The sequence below is a fragment of the Leptonychotes weddellii genome, chromosome 10 (assembly GCF_054177405.1).
Source record: "Leptonychotes weddellii isolate Sample4059 chromosome 10, ASM5417740v2, whole genome shotgun sequence".
Classification (NCBI taxonomy): Eukaryota; Metazoa; Chordata; class Mammalia; order Carnivora; family Phocidae; genus Leptonychotes; species Leptonychotes weddellii.
In genome coordinates this window covers 80,648,856-80,654,512 of record NC_138378.1, presented here as the reverse complement: position 1 = coordinate 80,654,512, position 5,657 = coordinate 80,648,856, and the positions used below count along the sequence as shown (strand labels likewise).

General features: G+C 34.7%; 1 pseudogene; it reads left to right on the top strand.

Moving 5' to 3' along the window:
* The first annotated feature begins 5,362 nt into the window (after window positions 1-5,362).
* On the top strand, window positions 5,363-5,657 carry LOC145716003 (10 kDa heat shock protein, mitochondrial pseudogene; annotated as a pseudogene).

The window sequence follows — 5,657 nt, the reverse complement described above, 5'->3', positions numbered from 1 at the left end:
CAAAAAAAAAAAAAAAATCAGACTACATTAAATATCTTGTTCATTACAAACCACTGCTGCTGGTCTTCTCACAACTTAAAATGATGCTCACAACTAGAATGTGTCCTTTCATAAATATTATAACTAAATTCACTTCACTTCTAGCAGAAACTGAGGAAATCAACAAATATCTTAATGTGATCAGGAACTTTCCTGGGTTTATTTCAGAATCCCTATATTTACACATACAATAATGGCTGACACTTTGATTTCATATTTGGGGCTAATAAAAGCCAGATGTTGGAGGAAGTAGTACTTTCAGTGATCAGTACATACTTTGAGTACATTCATTTATGCCATTTTCTTCTAAAATGTTATTGAAATAATATAAGAATTTTTTAAAAGTTTATATTTCATAGAAACTAGGGAAAGGTACAATGAATATATTCCAAATATGTTTGAGTTTCTGCAGATTATAATGTAAGCAAGATAAGATTGAGGCCAGAATCAAAAATCTCACAACTCATACACATAAATGTATTGCATACTTGCACAGTGAGTTAAAAAAAAATCTCTGGAAGTAGAAATTCTTAGACTTCCTCCACTTGGATGGGAATTTGGCAACACAGGCTTCATAAAGGAGATAATCCTTTTCAGTATCTAGATAGACCATGCTGTTATTGATAGGAACAGAGCATGTTAAGTAAAGAAAAACTATTGACATGCTTTGCTCCTAACAAGGCCAAAAGTATGTCCATAAGAGAATAACGAATTTTCCTACTTAAGTGTCCAGCTATCAGCTAATATTAAAAAAATAAATAAATTCAGACATGAAAAATCGTCTTGTGTTGTGTATCAAAGACAGCAAACTGTTCCCCAAAATGCATGCTTCTTGTTTGATATATAGCAATATAGAGTTATTGTTGGTAAGTGGCTGCCCAGCCAAGAATTATATTCCCCACATTTTTTATTGTATCTAGGTCATGTGACTGGTGCTCTCCAGTGAAATGTGGAAAAATGTAAGGTATCTCAACACTGGGTCTAGGTATTTAAAAAGGATATGTTCCTTCTTTACTCTTTACGCTTTTATCTGCTGGCTAGATGCAGAAGGCTTTGTTATGGCCCATCCAAAAATAAATCGATCCCAAGTATTTAAATTGTCATGGAAGGAAAGCTTCTTGTTGACCAGTAACACCTGACTGGTTCTAAGTAGAAATTCATTCATTTTTGTATTGAGACATGGAAATGTAGTTTATTTGCCATATCATCTAGGTGTTGCTCTCCAGCTGTTTCTCACAGACAAGGAAACTCCTGATATGGCTAAGTAAGACAACAATTCCAGATGTAACAACAATGTTACAGGGACTCCTTGGTAGTTTCTGCTTCACCTGCTGAGGAGCCATTCTTAGCATCTTGTTGAAAAGTGAGATAGACAAATATCAGAAATGCAATACTTAAATAAGTTGAGCAATACAGATTTTTGCTAAATGTTCTGGGGGAATTGAAAAGAGGATCATATTTCAGTGTATTGGAGAACTTTAAAATTGCCTGTACATGTCAGTTCCAACACTTAGTCTTCCTGTGACAATGGTCTTATCTCTGTTCTCTCTTACTGACCCTTCTTTGACCACTTTGTTGCTTGATTTTCCTAAACCATGAGTTCCTTTGCATTTCTAGAACCAGAGTTTCCCACGTTCCACACCATGACATCTTAGACTGGTTAAATCTTTGTCGTGGAGAACTGTTGAGTGGATTGTAGGTGGCTTGACAGCATCCTGGCCTCTGTCCACCAGATACTAGTAACTCCCTACAGTTGTGACAAGCAAAATGTCCCTAAACATTACCATAATTCCCCGGAGATGCAAAATAGTCCCTCCTCATTACATGCAGAGTACTTCAGACCTCTTTCCCGCTTCTCTCTCACACATTCTCTCATTCACATCCTGAGTCATCAACAAAGGATCTCACTTTTTCAGAACATGTGTGTGATCTGGACATGAAAGAACCAAAGGCTCACACTAGGCAAAGAGTCAGCTCAGTCTTCATGACAGTGAAATCATATATACATATTATGCATATATGATGTAAAATGAAAGAAATCACACAAAAAAACACTGGACATACAAAAAGATAATGCTAAGTCAGAGGAGGTCAATTGGAAGAATGATTCCCTTACAAATAAGACTTACTCAAAGGAACAAATAAAATTTGGAAAGTCTCTAACATAAAAAAGATTTATTTATGACCTAGAACCAGAAGTCATGAAAGAACAACAGAATTGCTTGGAGATTAAAGACAAAAATTTAAAATTCCATGGAGAAACTGAGCAACAATTTGGAAATGTAGATATTATATGATCAGTTCAATATTCTTTCCCTGAAATTAAAAAGAATGTAATAAAGATAAGAAAATGCTGCCCTTAATATGACAGAGTTAAAGAACGAATATAACAAATCTGGTATTATATAATAGAAATCCCAGAATAGAACACTGCAGACAGAAGAGAAGGAGTAATCAAAGAAATGACAAAAAAAAAAAATGTATTTTGTCTATTATATTTGAACATTCTAGTCTTATATTGAATTTTCAGAGAGATATAGTAACATAAGCTTGTGAAAGTTTAAAACTTTATGTAAAAATATTATCTAACAATTATACAGTCAGCAAAATAAGCGAACTTCATAGTTAAAAGGTGAGAAATTCTGCCGCACAGAAATTGCTCACATTTTTAAATTAGTACCACAGAAACAAAACTAAAAAAATAAAATTGACATACAAGAAATCTTGGTGACAAGAAAGTAATATTTTAAAAGGTGTACAAATTATTGACAATATTCAATTTTTTAAAAAAAAGTTATAACTCTGGCATGAAATTCCCTTAGTGTCCGGTAGTACGGATAGACATTTTAAATTTCTTGTCTTATATTCTAGAGGAAGAAACGAAAGCTCATTTTCTCTTAGGCTTTTCAGAGAAACACATGATAAAACATTAAAGCTAGCCATTAGACAACTGGGAAGAGAGTGCATGACTCCAAAGAAAATAGAGGCATGAAGAATATTAAGATAAGTGAAGGAGGGCGCCTGGGTGGCTCAGATGGTTAAGCGTCTGCCTTCGGCTCAGGTCATGATCTCAGGGTCCTGGGATCGAGTCCCGCATCGGGCTTCCTGCTCCTTGGGAGCCTGCTTCTCCCTCTGTCTCTCTCTCTCTCTCTCTGTCTCTCATGAATAAATAAATAAAATCTTTTAAAAAATAAAAAAATAAAAAGATAAGTGAAGGAATAATAGAGAATTAGTAAAGAAAACCTGAAGGAAAAAAAATAAATTAAATAATTAGTAAGAATATGATAAATAAGAAAATAATATAAATATAAATATAAACAGCCATAATTAAAATGTGTGTGTATGTGCGGGTGAGGGGGGAATTACACTGTTTGTTAAAGGAAGGTTTTACAAATCCAGCTGTATGATGTTAACAAGTACTGGACCTAAAAACACATGGGCTGAGAGTTTGAAAACAAAAGAATATGAAAATATAGGCCAAACACTACATAAAGGAAAGAAAATGGAATTCAAGGAGAAAACAAAATTGTGAATGGTGTTGAGGATGAGTCACATGGTATGGTAGTTAACGAGCATCGTTCTGGAACCAGCCTGTGTGGGTTTGGGTCCAAGGTGGCTCTTTGCTTGCAAGCTAAGAGTAACTGGATATTCACTCTTTTTTTTTTTTTTAAGATTTTATTTATTTATTTGACAGAAAGAAAGTGAGAGAGCACAAGCAGGGGGAGCTACAGAGGCAGAGGGAGAACCCGCCTCTTGGCTGAGCAGGGAGCCCCATGTGGGACTCTATCCCAGGACCTTGGGATCATGACCTGAGCTGAAGGCAGACTCCTAACCCACTGAGCCAGTGAGCCACCCAGGCACCCCCAGATATTCACTCTTTATATCAGGTATCTCCTCCATAAAACTGGAATAATAATGACACATAATACTATTGACCTACTAGAGTTAAAAAGTACTTAAACACTGCCTGTTGTTTAGGGAGCTCATTAAAGTTAGATATTATTCAGGGTGCATCAAAGGTTTAATTTATCAAGACACATAGTAATGATAAAGGTGAATTTCTCACCTTTTAACTATGAAGTTCGCTTATTTTGCTGACTGTATAATTGTTAGATAATATTTTTACATAAAGTTTTAAACTTTCACAAGCTTATGTTACTATATCTCTCATAGTAATGATAAATGATAAAGGAGCGCAGCTGAAACTGTAACCAAAGCCTAACAAAATATTGTTGCAATACATTAAAAGTTTTTTGATAGTTATAAAAATTAATTGATAAATCCATTATTATAATGAGGTCCTTTTAATTCATCTCCCTCTGAAACAGAGAAAATACATTTTAAAAGAAATTATAGAGTGGATTGTAATAAGGCAATTAACCAGCTTATGGTCATAGACAGATAAATATAATTGTGTATCTGAAATGCTAGAAATAAATTTGTATTCAAGTAAATTTGGGCCATTCAATAAAGCAGATCACATACTGGGCATTAAAGAAACTCAACAATTTTCTCAAAGCAGAAAACACGTAGGCTATTTTTCTGAACATTATGAGAAAAATTGGAAATTTGCAGCAAAAGAGTAGTATTTCTTCCCTCCCCTACCCCCAATTTTATGTATATGGAAAGTAAGAAACATACTACTAAATTTTTCTTGGGCTAAAGAAGAAATGAAATGAAAATCAGAAAGTGTTTTAAAGTGATGGCAATGAGATCACTATATATTTAAACCATCAGCGTCCAGGATGGCATTCAGAGGAAATGTACAGCCTTCAATATATGTAATAGAAAATAAGAAAGATTGAAAATACAACAACTAAGATTTCAATTTAAGAAGTTAGAAAAAAAATAAACTTTAAAATAGAAATAACAGGGATGCCTGGGTGCTCAGTCGGTTAAGCATCTGCCTTCGGCTCAGGTAATGATCCCAGGGTCCTGGAATCGAGTCTCACATGGGGCTCCTTGCTCACGGGGAGTCTGCTTCTCCCTCTGCCTGCCACTCCCCCTGCTTGTGCTCTCTCTCTGGCAAATAAATAAAATCTTTAAAAAAAATAAAAATAAAAAATAAAATAAAATAGAAATAACATAATAATTACAAATATATGAAATAATAGAAAAAATGTAGGTTTGGTTAATATAAACAAGCTTATTTTATAAGATTAATAAAATGGACAAGCTATGAGGAAATCTGATAAAGAAAAATGGAAGAAGACCAAAGCAAACAAACAACAACAAACTGGAAATGAGGAAAAAGACATAAGTACAAATACAGAATAGTTATAAAAAACAAGAAAATGGAGTACGAACTGTGGCGGTCGGCGTCATGGCAGGGCAGGCATTTAGAAAGTTTCTTCCCCTCTTTGACCCGAGTTTTAGTTGAAAGGAGCGCAGCTGAAACTGTAACCAAAGGAGGTATTACGCTTCCAGAAAAATCTCAAGGAAAAGTGTTGCAAGCAACAGTAGTAGCTGTTGGATCGGGCTCTAAAGGAAAGGGTGGAGAGATTCAACCAGTTAGTGTGAAAGTTGGAGATAAAGTTCTTCTCCCAGAATATGGAGGCACCAAAGTAGTTCTAGATGACAAGGATTATTTCTTATTTAGAGATGGTGACATTCTCGGA